Below are 21,822 nucleotides of genomic sequence, written 5' to 3' on the forward strand. Positions count from 1 at the left end.
ATTAATTTCAAGAATCTTCCTACTTGTCCAGTTTCCTCTTTAAGTCTTCTACATTTGTCCCTGCAGTGTTTGACATCTGAGACTACGAATGTTGATACTATTTTACCTTATTGAGCTCGCGGCGTCCTTGCTTTTTACCTGGTTTATTGTACATTTTCTCCCACATCTCACTCCAGTATGTTACGGCAATGTGCAGATTTGGGACTAGGCCCTTATGTACTTTACACATATATCATTTATCCCTCCTTCGCCCCAAAAAGGACATATTTAGGAGAGTAGGACTGAGACGTTCCTGGCAATTTAAATGCTTTACCGACTATGCGAACACTACGTGATCTCTGGTCCAGCTTTGATATTTTCCCTACCCTGAAAGGGATCGTCAACACTGAACAATACTCTAACGAGAAAGCACAAATAATTTGAATATTGTCACCAGTGACACTATTTCCCTTATTTTCAGCACTGTCATTATCTACCCCTCATTTTCCTGGTTGTCATGACATTTCCTTTACTGTGTTCTTTTAAAGAAAGGTCACCTGACATAATTACTCCTAGGTCTTTCACGTGTTTCTTTCGTTCTATTTGATGATCCTCTTGGGTTTTGTATAGTGTCCCTTATGAACTCATTCTTTTCATGTCTAAGTTGCTGCAACTTAACACTATTAAACATCATGCTATTCTCCACTGTCCACTGAGAGCCCTGCAATTTCAGTGGCTTCTATTGAGGTGATTTTCGTGCTTAATTTATCATCCACAAATGATAAAAGCGGTGGAGTGCTTTTGTTATATGGATAAGAAACAAAAGATGCCAGGACCAAACCCTGGGGTACTGAGCTTTCTTACTTAACTAATGCTGGATTTTGCTTTTAACTTTTATTCTGCATTCTATCTCTCAAAGCTGAATATCCATTTGACTACTTTCCTTGTTATGCCTAAAGCTCTCATTTTATGTGGTCACCCCATGATGGCATGTGTCAAATGTCTTTGCAAAATCCATGTATACCACATCTGCATTTTGGTTTTCTTCTAACATGTGGCACGTGCCTCGTAAGTTATAATTTATTCGACCTTCTTCACACCCATATAGTACATGCCCTCTCGACCAGCAAACTGGCAATTCAGAATGTAACATGTTTAGGGGCCCCACCACTCTATTAATTGCCCAGTTCAATCAACAAATAGCGTACGAGTTGGCCCTGTCGGCCGAGGTGACGTTGTGCTTGACCACTTGGCTGAGGAATCAGACACTCGCTCAACATTCATACTCGCTTGTACATTCATACTCTCTCATCTATTCTGAGGTGTAAATCCTGCTGTTATGAGTGGCGTGGCTCTTTGCTCTCTGGCTTATTACTTTTATACTGTCGATTTCATTCTGTCGATTTCATATCTTGAAGGAATATACGGGTAAAGAAAAAGCTACTCAGTGTTTGTCTCTGCCTTTGATTGTCAAGTTGTTCTTTGACTGAATTATAATCAAAACCAAGCGCTAAACCCATAAGGGTCTCGTTTACTGGAGACTTTAGTTACAGCCAGGTACAACATATCGTAGAACTGCTACCTGCATTCGTATCACAATGCCTCCATAATTGTGTCAGTGGTTTAGCAGTCGTGACACGTACAATCTTCCAACTCTAAAATCATGCTGGTTTGGGATGCCAGGTTGCGCAGTTTCATAAAATTTGTAGACGAATGGTTCAGAGAACCGACAAGTTGATAAATTAGACACATGTGCAACACTTTGGTATCTTTAATGAGGAAACGTTTCGCCACACAGTGACTTCATCACTCCATACAAAGGAGGATGGTGAAGAACAGGAGTAATTTGAGGTAATCAGTCCCTCAGCCTTGAGTCGACGTAATCAGTCTGTCAATCTTGAAAAGAATACAGCATATGTGCAAAGGAGTGGCTTACATACTGTAGGCAGGAGAGGTGCAGCAATTGTAGGTAGTATCACATTTGTCCAATGTGGAAGTAGGTCATGCCCAAGGGTTAGGCAAGTGAAGAATTCCCTGTATTAAGATCCCAAAATGTTGATGTGTCAGACAAGAATGTAGATGAATGGTTCAGAGAACCGACAAGTTGATAAAATAGACACGTGTGCAACACTTGGGTATCTGAACCATTCATCTACATTCCTGTCTGACACAGCAACATCCTGGGATCTTAATACAGGGAATTCTTCACTTGCCTAACCCTTGGGCCTGACCTACTTCCACATTGGACAAATGTGATACTACCTACAATTGCTGCACCTCTCCTGCCTACAGTATGTAAGCCACTCCTTTGCACATATGCTGTATTCTTTTCAAGATTGACAGACTGATTACGTCGACTCAAGGCTGAGGGACTGATTACCTCAAATTACTCCTGTTCTTCACCATCCTCCTTTGTATGGAGTGATGAAGTCACTGTGTGGCGAAACGTTTCCTCATTAAAGATACCCCAAGTGTTGCACATGTGTCTAATTTATCATAAAATTTGTAATTCGGCGTCTCATCATTGTTTCGAAGTATTACATAATGACTTAGTAAACCACTTTGGATGTTCCCTCAACAGGCTAAGAGAACTGCAGCCTCGCCACTCTCCTCCATGGAAATTAAATCCCATCTGTTTCTCTATAGCCATTTAGTCCCCCATAATAAAGCAGCGATGAACTCATTCTATTACCTCCTTCCCCACTTCCCGTACCGTTCATCTATAGTACACGGGCAGGATTTCACCAATATCAATTTAATCGAAAAGGGCGGTGACTGAAACTCACAGGCCGGTGTAATAACCACTGGGCCAGCTAGCTCTAAGATTCATCCAATCAGGTAATTTCTATTCACCACAGGGAGATTAGCATGGGTCACCACTGTGACCACATATGCAGGTTTGTATCAACTAATCCCACACCAGCGTGACTGTGTAGTGCTCTAGCTCAAGTCCTTTCAAAGCCATCATCATGACTCACGAAATCGTAATAACACGATTATATGGAAATAAATGGTATAAAATACCGACACAATGGAAATATAAACACACATGCAGTATATGATCATATTATACTGCATATGTGTTTATATTTCCAACACGATTACAAACAAATAACAGAACGGGTGGGCGATTCCTAAAACTCGCAGGCCAGTGCGCTAAGCACTTGAAAAACTTGCATTTGTGGTCACAGTGGTGACCAATGCTAACCTCCCTATGAAGAGAAATATATAACAGCCTGGTCTACCAGGCTAGCACCAGAGGAGCCTGGCCCATGGCCGGGCTCCTGGAACAGAATTTTATCAGAGCCAGCTGGCCCAGTGGTCACCACACTGTCCGTTCTATTATTTAACAATTGTGTTATTACGATTTCGTGAGTATCTTGTTCTTGTATTATCTCTACGTTCCATCTGAATTTGGACAGGTAGGGTTGGAGCGATATCTCAATCCCACTTACTCCTCACCATCTCAGTATATTTCTCTACTTCTCACTATATCTTTCACTCCCTGTATGTGTATTGGTTTAGCAAGGTGGACACTGGTCACATCTTTATGTGGATCACACTAATTCTGAAATGCCTCAAATTAGTGCTGTCTTCATGTCATGTACATCAAGACATCTGCAAAACTGCCCATGTTTTTCTTCATCCACATCTTATGACCATACCTTCAACTTCGTTACCTGGAGGGTGCTCAGGGGGCTAACGCCCCCGGAACACAGATAAGGCAAGTTTTAAAAACTTATATTTACAGATTAAGAACCGTTATTCCCACTGATTATATTAACTTTGTTTCCATCTTCTGTATGCTAGACTCCAGGATGCTACGAACAATAAATACACTGGGGCTTTCATCAGCCTTACCACAGTTCGTATATACAAAATAAAAAAAAGTTAAAAAAATGAGAGGACTGACACGGGTGAAAAGAACTAGCACAGGTGTGAGCTGAAACAGGTGAAGGAGGACTGACAAGTATTGAAAGGAGTATGAGGGGTATCAGGCAAGGTGGGAGTGAAAACCGGAAGGAAATGGATGCCAGACCCCTCAAGGAAGGTTCCTTGACGCTGGTGAGGGGATCTTGATCTAGAGAATTGGATCTGTGCTCCGGTTCCCTGAATTGAGCCTGAATACCTTCCACCCCCCACATGCACTGCATAATCTTACGGGTTTAGCACTCCTCCATAATTATTATGGTAGTAACAGTGGTAGTGGTAATAATGGTGTTAGTTATGGTAATAGTGGGCGGGGGGTTATAGTGGGTGGTGGTGGTAGTAGTAGTAGTGGATGGTGCTAGTAATGGCTGGGGATGGTATTAATGGGTGGGGTGGTAGTAATAGCGGGGGTGGATGGTGATGGTGGTAGTACTACTGGGTGGTGATGGTAGTCGTGGGAAGTGGTAATAGTTCAAATTCAAATTCAAAATTTATTCTCTTTAAAGGATTACAATGCTGAGTTTACAGAATTTGGTTATTGTGTGGTTTACATGTAGTAAAATAATAATTACAGAGTGTACCACTAGTATAGTAAAGGGTGATGATAGTCGTGGAAGTAATGGGTGGTGGTGGTAGTAATGGGTGGTGGTGGTAGTAATGGGTGGTGAGGGTAGTCGTGAGGGGGGGGGGGTAGTAGTAATGGATGGTGATGGCAGTAGTGGGGAGGGGGTTATGGTAGTAGTGGTGAAGGGTAGCGAGCCGGCGTCTATGTATTGATTACCTGGCAACCCTCCCTCCTCTCTCTCCGCCCTCACAATCCCTGTCTCGCGACCCTCCCTGTTTCACAACCCTCCCTCCGCCCTCACAATCCGTCTCGCGACCCTCAATAATAATAATTTATTTCTACACGTACATGATACAACTTGTACAGACCTAGCTGACAGATGATATACTATATAAAAAGCCCCTTGTTATGCAGAGTATTTCAGGCAATTTGGTTAATTTTGCCACCCACACCAGTCGGCTAACAACCAGGTACCTATTTACTACAAAGTGAACAGGGACAGCAGGTGTCTTAAGGAAACACTAGCTTGGGTCAGTGGCTTAAGCCGGGAGCCCCTCAAGGAAGGTTCCTTAATGTTGGTGAGGGGCTCTTGATTTAGGGAATTGGATCTGTGCTCCAGTTCCCCGAATTAAGCCTGAATGCCTTCCACATCCCCCCCCAGGCGCTGTATAATCCTCCGGGTTTAGCGCTTCCCCCTTGATTATAATAATAATAATAATTAAGCCGGGAGGTGACTTGGACCTGCCTCGCATGGGCCAGTAGGCCTGCTGTAGTGTTTCTTCTTTTTTTTATGTTCTTAAATGTTTCCACCCATACCGGGGATCGAACCAGTGCAATCAATGTGTGAGCTGAGTGAGCTACCAACCGAGGTTTTCACAACCCACTCTCCGCCCTCACAATCCTCGTCTTGCGACACCCACTAACAATCAGTTTCACAAACCTTATTCTCTACTTCTATCACTATCTCAATCTTCTCTCCTAATCCTCCCTCACACTCCCTACCTCAGCCCAAACAAGATTGTCTCCCTGCTATCACCGCATCCCTGTTACCCTGGCCTCGAACCCCACCCCACAGGCACGAAATCGACCCTGGCCTTGAACCCCTCACACACGAGGCCGACCCTGGTCTCGAACCCCACAAGAATTGTTACATTTATGGGGAAGCGCTAAACCCATATGGGTCACAGCCCCCAGGGAATGTGGGAAAATTGAGACAATTAGGTTTGATCCAACAAAATGGAGGGTATTTACAATTCGGTAGATCGAAAGCCCTTCACAGGCAAGCACCAAGGCACCTCCACAATAGGGAAACCTCCATACGAAGCCAACCCTGCCTCTGAAGTCTGCTTCCCAATGAAACAAGAGTGTGGCAGTATGTTATTTTAGGCTAATACCCACTGATATAGAAACTTGGGGACACCCCTAGTTGCAGGTCCCATGATGACAGTATAAGTAAATAGTACTTAGTATATGTATAGGGGGAGATGGGAACGTGATCCTATACAAAATCAAGCAGAGTTGGAAAAAATAAAACATGCAAGTCTTCAGCAAAGGGCCTTAAGATCCTTGATGCAACGACACGACCACTCCATCACCGGAAAAAAGCAACGACCCTCCTCTAGGAACCAGAGGTCACCACCTGGAGAAGACCTGTGCCACGAGCAGCATCCTGGTGAATCTTCAGGCATGTGGAAAGAAAGGAGGGGGAAAGATGGAATGCCTGGTGTTACCTTGGTTGTGGGGAAGATGCTGGTGTAAATATCAAAATAGTACCTTGTTCCATTCCCTCTCCCTCAGTAATGCACCTTAGTTTTGTTATAGATTATACTTCTAGTGATGGATAATTTTCGTTTATCTATTCAGTGTTGTCTAATTTATCTGTAATGCTTCTATTTTTTATTAACTCCTCATTTACTATCCCCTTTTATATACTGTACTGTATTACAGTACGTATTTGAAAATATATTCTGCATATCCTAGGTATACTTAAGTAGTAATCATGCGGAGGTAACCCATTTAAGTGGTAATTAGGATCCCAGGATTATTGAAGAAGTTCATATCTATTAGGCTGGAGAATAGCTTCAAGCTAACTGGTATAAATTGTGTATTTTAAGTTGAGTATTCCTGTGGAAAAGTAGTTGATCAGTGAAGCCTGTAAAAGTGGCCCATAAGAAGTTGGTGTAACTTGTTAATTACCATAACTGGTTAATTGCCGGTACAGAGTACCACATGACCAAGAGTCCCTCAAAAAGCTGACCCTGGTGATCTGAACACCACAAGTCTAAGTAAAGCAGATTCTAATGCAGAGAAAAACATCCACAGGGAGGCTTCTATTGAATTATGCCTTTATTTTGTTCTCTCTCTCCTAAGCAAAAACAAATAACATAATTAATATCAATAATATCTGTCTCAACGCCTAGCCATGAAACTACGTACTATAAAAAATGTACACAAAACTCAGACCCTTGACATCCAAAATGCCTTACCATGCAGAGAATCTGCCTTTCATGGTCTTAATGACTGGTGAGATGAAAGTGTTGTGCATAGCTATAGTGAAACATTACACTGAAAGACCAGGAAATTTACTAGTACATTACATACTGTTTATTACTTCCACCCTCGTCTTTGTCATCCATTTATGGAGTTCATAAAAAGTGAATAAGTAAATGAGTCAATAAACAAGTCCAAGGCAAGTGGTGAGGATAAACCTTTTATAGAGAAACCATACCTTTTCTACCTGTAACCTTGGCTCACCATTGGATGCCTGCCACACCCATCCAGAAATAGAGCTACAGCACTCACCAACATGCTATGCCCACCATACTACATTACTCACCACAGAAAAGACAGAGGACAAAAAAAGTGGAGAAATGGTAAAAGGGGAAAATAGCCTATTACAGTAAAAAACAAAATTCAAGATTTAAACTTTTGTTGGCAGAAATACAGAATCAAAAGTAAAAAAATGAAACTTAATGATACATTACTAAAGAGCAATCATAATACATGTAATAGGGTATTTTAATTACATTAAAGAAACAGAGTGGACAAAATACAAAATTCAGAGAAGAGGGGGAGGGGGGATTGAGGGGTTGGCAACAAAGAATACTGCTCAAAAGCCACCCACACATTAGCCCTACCCCCACCAAAAAAGCAATCTATACTACTAGGAAAAAATATTAATTTATAATGTATAACCAAAACCACAATACTGTACAATAATACAAATCTTCCAACTCTTATGGCTGGTACTGAGCATCAAAAGGACATCCTGCAAGAACTAGATTTCAAAGATGTGCAGGTATGGTAAATGAGGTATACTGTATTTGCCACTCAAAATGCACAGAAATCCACTTTATTTTATCTTACTTCAACTTGCATGATTTGCCATGTGTGTTCTGTATGAAAGAACATTTTGCTTAATTGTTTAGTATAATTTTTTGTTTAATCTACCGGTTCATTTTCCTTATATATATAATAGCCCTAACTGGAAGAGATAACAATGTATACCTACTTTGTAGAATGCTAAACACTTGTGTTTAAACTATGAAATTCTGTAGCTACATAATTAGGACTACAGTAATAGTAATGGCAACAACAATGATAATACCAAAAATAATTATAAGTCACAGTAGGCCTTCACCCCTGTTCCACAAATTGTTTGCCCAGGAGTTCCACATGTTTATATCTAGCACTGACCAAATTTGTTCTGTAAGAGAACCTGTATTGCAGATTAAGGGGCAGGACTCCCTGCATGCACAGTCCATGGTTAAGATTAGAGTGACCTATCCTTAATCTCCAGAGAATAGTCTCTGACAAAGAAGGTGAGGAAAGATATCATAGGATGTAAAGGAAGGAGAGATAGATGGAAAGACATGTGGGAATGATGGAGGGAAAATGGCAAGGAATAAGAAAATGGGCAAGCATGTTGACAATTATTCAAACAGAACAAATTTAAAAATTACTACAAATTTAAAAATTACTACAAATTTAAAAATTACTAGTGTTTGGAAAAAGTCATTACCCTTATTGATATTACTTCTCTATTTGATGACCTTGAACTGGCAGATTATCAGCAGTTAAGATTTAAAGAAACCTTATCTATAAGAACCTCAGTAAATGTAGTACTGTAAACAAATGAAAATGTACGAATTTGAGGTCTGAAAGTTAAAAGTAGATAATTCATCCATGGTTCTGCCCCAGAAAGCTAAGATTACATGTCAAAGTATAACTTACAGTACAGGAATGTACTGTGTACAGTACACAAGGTTAAGCTCTACTTGGATAGAAATAATTGTACTTTACTTTTATTCTTGTAGGTTTAACACTTCATTATTATAATGATGTAGTACTTTTATTATACGTATGTGTATACCACAAACATATATACTGTATACTATCTCTAAATTTGCAATTTAAGCTTTTTTTAAAATGTATAAATGTACAAATAAAGTACTCTTATATTCATAGGGAAGTGCATAAAACTTTTAAACCCTATTTTATAATAATATCTTTATGTCAGCGGATGGGTCTATGAAAGATAAGGTTAACCATAGAATTGATGAAACAAAAAAGGTGAGTGGTGCATTGAGGTATCTGTATTATTATTTTTTTTTTTTATTATTATCACACTGGCCGATTCCCACCAAGGCAGGGTGGCCCGAAAAAGAAAAACTTTCACCATCATTCACTCCATCACTGTCATGCCAGAAGGGTGCTTTACACTACAGTTTTTAAACTGCAACATTAACACCCCTCCTTCAGAGTGCAGGCACTGTACTTCCCATCTCCAGGACTCAAGTCCGGCCTGCCGGTTTCCCTGAACCCCTTCATAAATGTTACTTGCTCACACTCCAACAGCACGTCAAGTATTAAAAACCATTTGTCTCCATTCACTCCTATCAAACACGCTCACGCATGCCTGCTGGAAGTCCAAGCCCCTCGCACACAAAACCTCCTTTACCCCCTCCCTCCAACCTTTCCTAGGCCGACCCCTACCCCGCCTTCCTTCCACTACAGACTGATACACTCTTGAAGTTATTCTGTTTCGCTCCATTCTCTCCACATGTCCAAACCACCTCAACAAACCTTCCTCAGCCCTCTGGACAACAGTTTTGGTAATCCCGCACCTCCTCCTAACCTCCAAACTACGAATTCTCTGCATTATATTCACACCACACATTGCTCTCAGACATGACATCTCCACTGCCTCCAGCCTTCTCCTCGCTGCAACATTCATCACCCATGCTTCACACCCATATAAGAGCGTTGGTAAAACTATACTCTCATACATTCCCCTCTTTGCCTCCAAGGACAAAGTTCTTTGTCTCCACAGACTCCTAAGTGCACCACTCACCCTTTTCCCCTCATCAATTCTATGATTCACCTCATCTTTCATAGACCCATCCGCTGACACGTCCACTCCCAAATATCTGAATACATTCACCTCCTCCATACTCTCTCCCTCCAATCTGATATCCAATCTTTCATCACCTAATCTTTTTGTTATCCTCATAACCTTACTCTTTCCTGTATTCACTTTCAATTTTCTTCTTTTGCACACCCTACCAAATTCATCCACCAATCTCTGCAACTTCTCTTCAGAATCTCCCAAGAGCACAGTGTCATCAGCAAAGAGCAACTGTGACAACTCCCACTTTATGTGTGATTCTTTATCTTTTAACTCCACGCCTCTTGCCAAGACCCTCGCATTTACTTCTTTTACAACCCCATCTATAAATATATTAAACAACCACGGTGACATCACACATCCTTGTCTAAGGCCTACTTTTACTGGGAAATAATTTCCCTCTTTCCTACATACTCTAACTTGAGCCTCACTATCCTCGTAAAAACTCTTCACTGCTTTCAGTAACCTACCTCCTACACCATACACCTGCAACATCTGCCACATTGCCCCCCTATCCACCCTGTCATATGCCTTTTCCAAATCCATAAATGCCACAAAGACCTCTTTAGCCTTATCTAAATACTGTTCACTTATATGTTTCACTGTAAACACCTGGTCCACACACCCCCTACCTTTCCTAAAGCCTCCTTGTTCATCTGCTATCCTATTCTCCGTCTTACTCTTAATTCTTTCAATAATAACTACCATACACTTTGCCAGGTATACTCAACAGACTTATCCCCCTATAATTTTTGCACTCTCTTTTATCCCCTTTGCCTTTATACAAAGGAACTATGCATGCTCTCTGCCAATCCCTAGGTACCTTACCCTCTTCCATACATTTATTAAATAATTGCACCAACCACTCCAAAACTATATCCCCACCTGCTTTTAACATTTCTATCTTTATCCCATCAATCCCGGCTGCCTTACCCCCTTTCATTTTACCTACTGCCTCACGAACTTCCCCCACACTCACAACTGGCTCTTCCTCACTCCTACAAGATGTTATTCCTCCTTGTCCTATACACGAAATCACAGCTTCCCTATCTTCATCAACATTTAACAATTCCTCAAAATATTCCCTCCATCTTCCCAATACCTCTAACTCTCCATTTAATAACTCTCCTCTCCTATTTTTAACTGACAAATCCATTTGTTCTCTAGGCTTTCTTAACTTGTTAATCTCACTCCAAAACTTTTTCTTATTTTCAACAAAATTTGTTGATAACATCTCACCCACTCTCTCATTTGCTCTCTTTTTACATTGCTTCACCACTCTCTTAACCTCTCTCTTTTTCTCCATATACTCTTCCCTCCTTGCATCACTTCTACTTTGTAAAAACTTCTCATATGCTAACTTTTTCTCCCTTACTACTCTCTTTACATCATCATTCCACCAATCGCTCCTCTTCCCTCCCGCACCCACTTTCCTGTAACCACAAACTTCTGCTGAACACTCTAACACTACATTTTTAAACCTACCCCATACCTCTTCGACCCCATTGCCTATGCTCTCATTAGCCCATCTATCCTCCAATAGCTGTTTATATCTTACCCTAACTGCCTCCTCTTTTAGTTTATAAACCTTCACCTCTCTTCCCTGATGCTTCTATTCTCCTTGTATCCCATCTACCTTTTACTCTCAGTGTAGCTACAACTAGAAAGTGATCTGATATATCTGTGGCCCCTCTATAAACATGTACATCCTGAAGTCTACTCAACAGTCTTTTATCTACCAATACATAATCCAACAAACTACTGTCATTTCGCCCTACATCATATCTTGTATACTTATTTATCCTCTTTTTCTTAAAATATGTATTACCTATAACTAAACCCCTTTCTATACAAAGTTCAATCAAAGGGCTCCCATTATCATTTACACCTGGTACCCCAAACTTACTTACCACACCCTCTCTAAAAGTTTCTCCTACTTTAGCATTCAGGTCCCCTACCACAATTACTCTCTCACTTGGTTCAAAGGCTCCTATACATTCACTTAACATCTCCCAAAATCTCTCTCTCTCCTCTGCATTCCTCTCTTCTCCAGGTGCATACACGCTTATTATGACCCACTTCTCGCATCCAACCTTTACTTTAATCCACATAATTCTTGAATTTACACATTCATATTCTCTTTTCTCCTTCCATAACTGATCATTCAACATTACTGCTACCCCTTCCTTTGCTCTAACTCTCTCAGATACTCCAGATTTAATCCCATTTATTTCCCCCCACCGAAACTCCCCTACCCCCTTCAGCTTTGTTTCGCTTAGGGCCAGGACATCCAACTTCTTTTCATTCATAACATCAGCAATCATCTGTTTCTTGTCATCCGCACTACATCCACGCACATTTAAGCATCCCAGTTTTATAAAGTTTTTCTTCTTCTCTTTTTTAGTAAATGTCTACAGGAGAAGGGGTTACTAGCCCATTGCTCCCGGCATTTGCATCTGTATTATTATTATAATCAAAAAGAAGCGCTAAGCCACAAGGGCTATACAGCTGAGGTAGTATCTGTAAAGACAAAAAATGTTATCCATGGAGGCACAGACGGGAATGTATGAAAGTATAGTGGTACCAACACTCTTATATGGGTGTGAAACTTGGTTTGTAAATGCTGTGGCAAGGAGGTGGCTGGAGGCAGTGGAGATATCGTGTCTAAGGGCAATGTGTGGTGTAAATATTATGCAGAGAATTCGGAATGTGGAAATTAGGTGGTGTGGAGTTACTAAAAGTATTAGTCAGAGGGCTGAAGATGGGTTGTTTAGGTGGTTTGATCATTTAGAAAGAATGGAACAAAGTAGAATGACTTGGAGAGCGTATAAATTTGTAAGGGAAGGAAGGTGGGGTAGGGGTCATCATGGAAAAGGTTGGAGGGAGGGGGGGGGGTAAAGGAGGTTTTGTGGGCAAGGGGCTTGGACTTCCAGCAAGCATGCACGAGCGTGTTGGATAGAACTGAATGGAGATGAATGGTTTTTGGGACCTGATGACCTGTTGGAGTGTGAGCAGGGTAATATCTTGTGAAGGGATTCAGGGAAACCAGTTAGCCGGACACGAGTCCTGGAAATGGGAAGTACAATGCCTGCACTTTAAAGGAGGTTTTTGGGATATTGGCAGTTTGGAGGGACTTCTAAACTGTCATATCTGACTATTGTATCTGAGTGACGGTGAAAGTGTTGAATAACGATGAAAGTATTTTTCTTTCTTTTGGGGTTTTTCTTTCTTTTTGGGTCACCCTGCCTCGTTGGGAAATGGCCGGTGTTAAAAGAAAAAAAAAACTTCACGTAGGGGAGGGAAGGCGGGGTAGGAATCGGCGTAGGAAAGGTCGTAGGGAGGGGGTACAAGAGGCTTTGTGTATGAGGGGCTTGGACTTCCAGAAAGCATGTGTGAGCATGTTAGATAGGAGCAAATGGAGACAAATGGTTTTTAGGACTTGACATGCTGTTGGAGTGTGAGCAAGGTAACATTTATGAAGGGATTCAGGAAAACCGGCAGGCTGGTCTTGAGTCCTGGAGATGGGAAGTACTGTACAGTGTCTGCACTCTGAAGGAGGGGTGTTAATGTTGTAGTTTTATAACTGTAGTGTAAGAGTACCTCTGGCAAGACAGTGATGGAGTGAATGATGATGAAAGTTTTTCTTTTTTGGGCCACCCTGCCTTGGTGGGAGACAGCCAATGTGTTAATAAAAATAAAATTAATAAAAATAATCTTTTTTTCTACAAGTACATGTACAAGGTATATAGGCCTAGCTGACATCAATGACATACTACTACTACTACTGCCACTTGTTATGCAGAGCATTTCAGGCAAATTAGGTCAATTTTGTCCCGGGATGTGACCCACACCAGTCGACTAACACCCAGGTACCTATTTTACACTCATTACCTGGAGTTTACCTGGAGAGAGTTCTGGGGGTCAATGCCCCCGTGGCCCGGTGAACATAGACAACCGGTTTAAGAAAATACACCCAATGTTTCAACCCTCGCCAGGAAGCAAACCCCAACCCTCACCATGTGAAGCAAAAGCTTTTGCCACCAGGCCTGTGGCCTGGTGGCTATGACCCAGCTGAACAAAGTATGGTTCATATACATGCTGTATTCAGTTTTTATCAGTATGTATGTACGTATAATTTTTTTTTTTTTGGTACACTCTCTCCTTTAATATACCTTTGATGAGTTTTGAGAGTCCTACTATTCTCGGAGCCTGGCCATGGGCCAGGCTTGTCTGGTCAACCAGGCTGTTGCTGCTGAAGGCCTGCTGTGCCACATATCCATCACAGCCTGGTTGATCTGACACCTGGTGAAGATACCCGTCCAGTTTTCTCTTGAAGACTTCTATACTTGTTCCAGCAATGTTTCTGATATCTTCTGGCAAGATGTTGAATAGTCTGGGGCCATAAATGTTGATACAGTGTTCACTTATTGTGCCCACTGCACTCCTGCTCCTCACTGGGTTTATTTTGCACTTCCTTCCATATCTCTTATTGCTGTTATGGCAGTGTGAAGATTTGGGAACAGGCTCTCAAGTACTTCCCATGTACAGTGGTACCTCGAGTTTCAAACAGCTCCCAACTTGAACAATTATGTAAGTGTATTTTTAGGGGTCTGAAATGGATTAATCTAATTTACATTATTCCTTATGGGAACAAATTCATTCGGTAACAGCACTCGAACAGCCTTCTGGAATGAATTATGGCCGAAACTCGAGGTAGCACTGTATATATCATCATGTATCTCTCTCTCATCCTCTCCAGTGAGTACATGTTCAAGACTATATGGCATTCCCAGCAATTTAAATGCTTCACTGGCTCTATGTGAGTCATAAATGATCTCTGTATTTGTTCAAGCTCTGATCAAATACAGAGATTGTTTACAGCCCACATAGATATCCCTGGAGTAGTATACCTGGAGAGGGTTTCGGAGGTCAACGCCCCCACAGCCTGGTCTGAGACCAGGCTTCATGGTGGATCAGGGTTTGATCAACCAGGCTGTTACTGCTAGCTGCACACAAACTGATGTACAAACCACAGCCTGGCTGGTCAGGTTTAGGTGCTTGTTCAGTGCCTTCTTGAAGAGAGCCAGGGGTCTGTTGGTATGCTGGGAGGCAGCTGAACAGTCTTGGGCCCCCTGACACTTACTGTGTTGTCTCTCAGTGTACTTGTGGCACCCCTGCTTTTCATTGGGGAAATACTGCATCTCCTGCCAAGTCTTTTGCTTTCATAGGGAGTGATTTTCGTGTGCAAGTTTGGTACCAATCCCTCTAGGATTTTCCAAGTGTACGTATATTATTGTGCATCTTTCTCGCCTGAATTCCAGGGAATATAAATCAAGGGACTTCAACCATTCCCATTAATTTAGGTACTTTATTGTATTTATATGTGCCATGAAAGTTCTTTGTACAATCTCCAGGTCAGCAATTTTGCCTGCCTTGAAGGGGGCAGTTAGTGTACAGCAGAATTCCAGCCTAGAGAGAACAAGAGATTTGAAGAGAATCACGGGCTTGGTGTCCCTAATTTTGAAGGTTCTCATTATCCATCCTATCAATTTTCGTGTTTATTTCACCCTTTGCAAAAATACAATGCTCATAAAGGTCCCTAAGATTTGGAATTCATTGCCCAAACCAGCAAAAGGTCCCCTGCCTGCCAATCAATTTAGGGCTGTAATTAAAAATCATCTCATCTCCCAAACTTAACTATACAAACAATATACTATGCCTGATATCATTCAACCAGTTTGAAACTACTCAAGAAATCCCAAATAACTTAAGACCACTAAATCATTCTAAAATATTAATACACACTTAAAACTGTACTGTTGTAATTTTGTAATCTGTACTAATTGTAATACTTTTTATTTGTTTTTTTTTTTTGCTACCTCTCTATTATGAATCTTATTAATTATAAAATTTGTGGCTACCTCTCTTTTGTAATAATGTAAAATTATGAATAATTAAAATTTGCCACTCCACAACCAATGTCTAGTTTTTTTAGTAGTCTGTAAGCATTAGGATTAGTCTGCCCAAAATGCTGAGGCATGCTAGTGGCTTTCTTTGTGCTTAACAACAATTTAAACATGTAAAACACACATTGTGTACTATGCAAAGAAATAAAAATTTGGATTTTAATAAAATGGCATTTTTTGGCTAGTTACAAATTACTACTCTGACACTCTGGTGTTTGTTAACATTTTACAATACATACAACTTATGCACATTACTGAATAACTATTTATTATACAAAATTTTATTTTGAGAGATATAAGGAAAATAACTAAAGTTATTTTGACTGCACAGCACATAGAGGCATCTCACAACTGACTGTATATCACCAGAAGCGTGGTATTTTCAGGTTAAGTTACATAGCCTAAACAAACATTACATAACCATAATTAAATGATACCCAACATAACATAACCTAATTTATTTTCATTAATATCCCCCGAAAAATAAAACTTTGCAGAAGAAATACTGACTTATTCCATGATGGATATAGACTATGTACGTATTGAAGTGTAAAAAGAATAAGAACCCCAGTGAAAATAAGTCACTTTGTCTGGCTTCTTTGGGTTATCCTAGATAATTTACACATGTTACTATGTATGATACATTTAGTTACCTAAATTTGTGTAACTGTACAGAGTAGTTGTTGGTAACTATAGCAGTGACTTCTTGTATAATTAACATTCATTCATGTAACATATTCAACTTATTTATGCAGTATAATGTTCATGTAGTTTATTCATATACTATTTGAATTTATTTTATTCTTAATTATGACTGATTTTAAAGTAATGGCTAATATATATTACAGAGGCTCCAATGGAAAAGAGTCACTGACTTATGTGGGCTATCTTAGGTAATTTACACATGTTAATATGCAAGACAATTGTAAGATAAGATTTTGTTCAGATTTTTAACCCCAGAGGGTTAGCCACTCGGGATAACCCAAGAAAGGCAGTGCATCATTGAGGGACTGTCTGTCTTATTTCCACTGGGGGTCCTCAATCTTGTCTCCCAGGATGCAGCCCACACTAAATGACTAACATCCAGATACCTACTTGCTTGCTAGGTGAACGGGACAACAGGTGTAAGGAAACACACCCAATGTTTCCACTCAAAAGTTGTGTAACTGACTGTAAACTTACTTACTGTAAACTTACTCCATCAGTTTTTATTTACATTTGCTGCAATACCACTCATTCATTGGCTCTAAGCAAGTTTATTTAGGTGCACTCACAAATAAGTTACTCAAATTTAGGCAATTATAATTAACATACCAAGTAAAGTGTGCAAATTACCAAAGACAAACCCCCAAAAAGTGACATCCTCATGCTTTAAGTTATTCCCTCTAATATCCCCTAAAATAACAATTAACCCAGAAAATAACTGTAGATAGTAAGTTTTATACTGGTACATGTACACAAATATAATTATCATATATAGTTTAACATATGTGTAAATTACCTAGATAGCTTTTATACATCGTAAAATACAAAATTTTTTATTTCCACAGAGGAGTATCCTTCATTTATAACCAAAGCTTGTATAAATCTTTTTCCAATAATCTGCCTGTGTTAGACTTTTAATACATGTAATAATATAATCAACAAATTTCAGAGGTCATTGTCTGTCAAATTATAATGCTGGGCAAGAGAATGCAAGAGGCAAACTCACTATTATGTTGCTATTACTTCTGCAAACCAACTCCCAAACAAGTCACTGACTTTTTTTTTGGGTTATCCTAGGCAATTTACACTTTGTATGATAACTGGATCTGTGTCTGAATAAACTTACTTATCCCACACTTGGGTTCCCTGGTCCTCTCTTCTCCTCCCTCCCACACCTGTACTACACTTGGCTTCCCTGTGCCTCCCACACCTGCACTATACTTGGCCTGGTAGGCAACATACTCACCTCAATGGCATTGACCCCCGAAACCCTCTCCAGGTATATACCTGTTGCTCCATTCACCTAGAAAGTAAGTATCTGGGTGTTAGTCGACTCTTGTGGGTTGCATCCCAGGGAATAAGATTGAGGACCCCAATGAAGATAAGACAAACAGTCCCTTGATGACATACTGCCTTTCTTGGGTTATCCCGGGTAGCTAACCCTCCGGGGTTAAAAATCTAAACAAAATCTTATCTCCTCCCACACCTGGCTTCCCTGCAAATGATTATAATTATGACCGTAATTTTTAAAGGGGTGGACTTGTAAACCAGCGGAAGGCCTCGGTAAGATGACCAAAAGCTCCAATGGCAGATCACCATCTGATTAAGACCCACATCAGGAAACGTGTCTTGTTTCCTGACGAATCTTACCTAACCAAACCTGCTCCTCCCACACCTGCATTACACTCCCCAGGGGGGAGACATCGGTGCCCCGTGGCCTGGTGGCAAAAGCTCTCACTTCACACATCGAGGGTCCGGGTTCGATTCCCAGCGAAAGGGTGGAAACAGTTGTGATGAATGGTTTGAAAAACCGACAAGTTGAAGATTGAGACACTTATGCAGCATATGGGAATCTTTATTCAGGAAACGTTTCGCCACACAGTGGCTTCATCAGTCCAATACAAAGAGGAAGGCGTAAGGAGAGGAGGAGAATGAGGTAATCAGTCCCTCAACCTGGAGTCGATGTGTTCAGTCCATCAATCTTGTAGAATGTACAGCATACGCCTTCCTCTTTGTATTGGACTGATGAAGCCACTGTGTGGCGAAACGTTTCCTGAATAAAGATTCCCATATGCTGCATAAGTGTCTCAATCTTCAGGGTGGAAACATCGGACGTGTTTCCTTACACCGGTTATCTATGTTCACCATCAGTAAAATAGGTACCTGGGTGTTAGTCGACTGGTGTGGGTCGCATCCTGGGACAAAACTGAACTAAAAGGACACAAGTGCAACTAATGTGACATTTTATTGTGGCAACGTTTCGCTCTTCAGGAGCTTTGTCAAGCCGTTACCGGCTTGACAAAGCTCCTGGAGAGCGAAACGTTGCCACAATAAAATGTCACATTAGTTGCACTTGTGTCCTTTTAGTTTACATATTGTCGGTAATTCTACCAACATTATTACAAAACTAAACTAATTTGCCTGAAATGCTCAGCATAACAAGGGACTTTCTATACAGTAGTATGTCATTGATGTCAGCTAGAGCTGTATACCTTTTACATGTACTTGTAGTAAATATTATATTATACAAACAAGCCTCCTTACCCCTGCCATCTAGTAAACTTGTGTAATAGGGTACATACATGTTAATAAACTACAGTGGGTCGCGTCCTATGATCAAGAACCTAATGACTCAAATGGGACTAAGTATCATTGCTTGTCATTGCAGTTAATTATCCTCCAGGGGTTAATAATCCAAAGTGTAGATAAACGGTAGAAAATCGACAGGATAGCCAAGTGTTGCATAAGATTTGGCTATCTTTATTGTGGAAACGTTTCGCCAACCAGTGGCTTCCTCGGTCCAATACAGAGAATGGAAAGGACCCCAATGGAAATAAGTCACTCTGACTTTTTGGGGTTATCCTAGGTTCTCTACACATATGCTATGCATGATAATCTATGTAACTGTATTTGTGTTAACCTGAATAAACTTACTTACTAGGATCATAAGGAGTTTGAGTTAATCAGTCCCTCACCCTGGAGTCCATATGATCAAATCAAATCAAAGTTTATTCTCTATAAGGATTACAATGCGGGGTTTACAGATTTTGGTTATTGTGTGGGTTTACATGTAATAAAATACTTATTACAGAGGGGGCCACTAGAACACCTAGCATGGCTAGGCATTTCGGGCAAACTTAGATTAATTCTTAACCCTAAATTATTACAAATTGTGGAGTAAGTTGACTAAATACTAAGTTGACTAAATACTAGTTTGTGAGTTTAACAATGTGAATGCTTTTGTTTTGGCACAATACATAGTTTCTATATTGGAGTATCACAGTCCATTGACTCCAGGCTGAGGGACAGATTACCTCAAACTCCTGATCTTAAACTATTCTCTGCACTGGACTGGGGAAGCCACTGGTTGGCGAAACGTTTCCATAATCAAGATACCCAAGTGTTGCACAAGTGTCTAAATCATAATCCCAAGTCTTCCCACACCATCAACCTCAAAAAACAAAAATCACTTGACTCACCTGAACAGGAAGCTGCCAGCAACAGCGGCGTATTATAGCCCAACTCGACACTCTGTTAAATAACTAAGTACAAGTCACAACACAAAACCAGAGAGAAATAGTGAGAGAGATGAGCAACATGCACCTCACAAGACAGTGTCCTGGACACAACCTTCTAAAACACCATCCAGGTCCCAGGAGCTGCTGCTCATGCGCCGGTTAAGACAAGAGAACACCATTAATGTGGGGGATATTACTCCATACTAGTGATATTTACTGTATACTAGTAATATTTACTGTATACTAGTGATATTTACTGTATCCTAGTAAATTAGTGATATTTACTGTATCCTAGTAATATTTACTGTATATTAGTAAAATTTACTGTATACTAGTGATATTTATTGTATACTAGTGGTATTTACTGTATACTAGTGATATTGTATACTAGTGATATTTACTGTATACTAGTGATATTTATTATATACTAATAATATTTACTAATAATCTTATCTTACCATGTTGTAGAAGCATCCCTTAGCTACCTCACTTTAGTAATAAGGTAAAATAATGAATAATTAAATTTACCTGTCTAGTCTTAAGTAATGTGAAAGCATTAATTATTATAATCATGGGGAGCGCTAAACCCATAGGGATTATACAGCGCCTGTGGAGGAAGGGGGGTGATGGAAGGTATTCAGACTCAATTTCCCCTCAAGGAAGGTTACTTGATGCTGGTGAGGGGCTCTTGATCTAGGGAACTGGATCTGTGCTCCAGTTCCCTAATTAAGCCCATAATGCTCTGCATACAAGGGGCTTTGGCATGTTACACTTAACCACTGTATTTCCTTGTACTTCTATGCATCATGTTCAAATTGATAAATAAATTAATACCTTCCATCTCCCCCATAAGCGCTGTATAATCCTACGGGTTTAGCACTCTCCCCTTGATTATAAGAACATGAGAATGGAGGAACACTGCAAAAGGCCTACTGGCCCATACAAAGCAGGTCTTTATCAAAACGACCCCTACCCAAAGCTACCCAATAATTTGCTCCCGTACCCAATGACACCAAACCCAACCCCCCCTCCTACTCATATATTTGTCCAAACTCTTTTTAAAGCTACCCAAGGCCCTAGCCTCGATCACTCTACTCAGAATATTGTTTTACGCATCCACAATAATAATCAGTCTCAATTCAGGGAACTGGAGCACAGATCCAATTCCCCATATCAAGAGCCCCTCACCAGCGTCAAGGAACCTTCCTGACGGGTGTGAGAGCATTAAGATTAGTTTTCCCGAAATGCTCCGGCATATTATTGGCTTCCTTTGTACTTAACAACACTATAAAATGTAATCATTGTAACCTTTGCAAAGAAATAAAATTTGTTTGTTTGCTTATACAAAACTTTCCTTGCATGAATCTTTGTCCTACACTGTCTCTGTAGACGCCTTCCTTTCTCGTTACATTGTCAAATGCTCATAAGTTCTGAACACTTGGGATTAATTAACCTGATCCTTACCTCTCCTCCTTAACTATTTTTTCTTTTTCTTTGTTTTCCTTTCTTCGGCCTATTGTGTTCTAGTCTGTTTTTCTCCCCTCCGTGTTGATCCTACCCCTTGCGGGTCCTTAGCTCTCCTGCAATGCTCCTTTTTCATGTCCTTACACTGACCCCACTTCTATTTGCCTTTACTTTTGCCTACCTTCACTCTTCGCCCCTCCCCCTCATTTTCTTCTCCCCCTTGATGCTGTATAGCCCTTGTGGCTTAGCGCTTCTTTTTGATTATAATAATTCTCCCCCTTGTTTCCG

General features: G+C 40.5%; 1 protein-coding gene across 3 annotated transcripts in view; it reads right to left on the reverse strand.

Moving 5' to 3' along the window:
- The window catches only part of LOC128695392 (nuclear factor of activated T-cells 5-like), a 122,709-nt gene extending 102,477 nt beyond the window's left edge, over positions 1-20,232 (reverse strand). For 2 of the 3 annotated variants that reach the window (XM_070095544.1, XM_070095543.1), the window contains exon 1: positions 20,032-20,232. The gene's annotated coding sequence lies outside the window, so the exon portion shown is untranslated. The remainder of the gene's footprint in view (positions 1-20,031) is intronic. The other variant, XM_070095547.1, reaches the window with a different exon arrangement.
- Positions 20,233-21,822: the final 1,590 nt, after the last annotated feature.

This window comes from Cherax quadricarinatus, chromosome 50, assembly GCF_038502225.1.
Source record: "Cherax quadricarinatus isolate ZL_2023a chromosome 50, ASM3850222v1, whole genome shotgun sequence".
In the NCBI taxonomy this organism is placed as follows: domain Eukaryota; kingdom Metazoa; phylum Arthropoda; class Malacostraca; order Decapoda; family Parastacidae; genus Cherax; species Cherax quadricarinatus.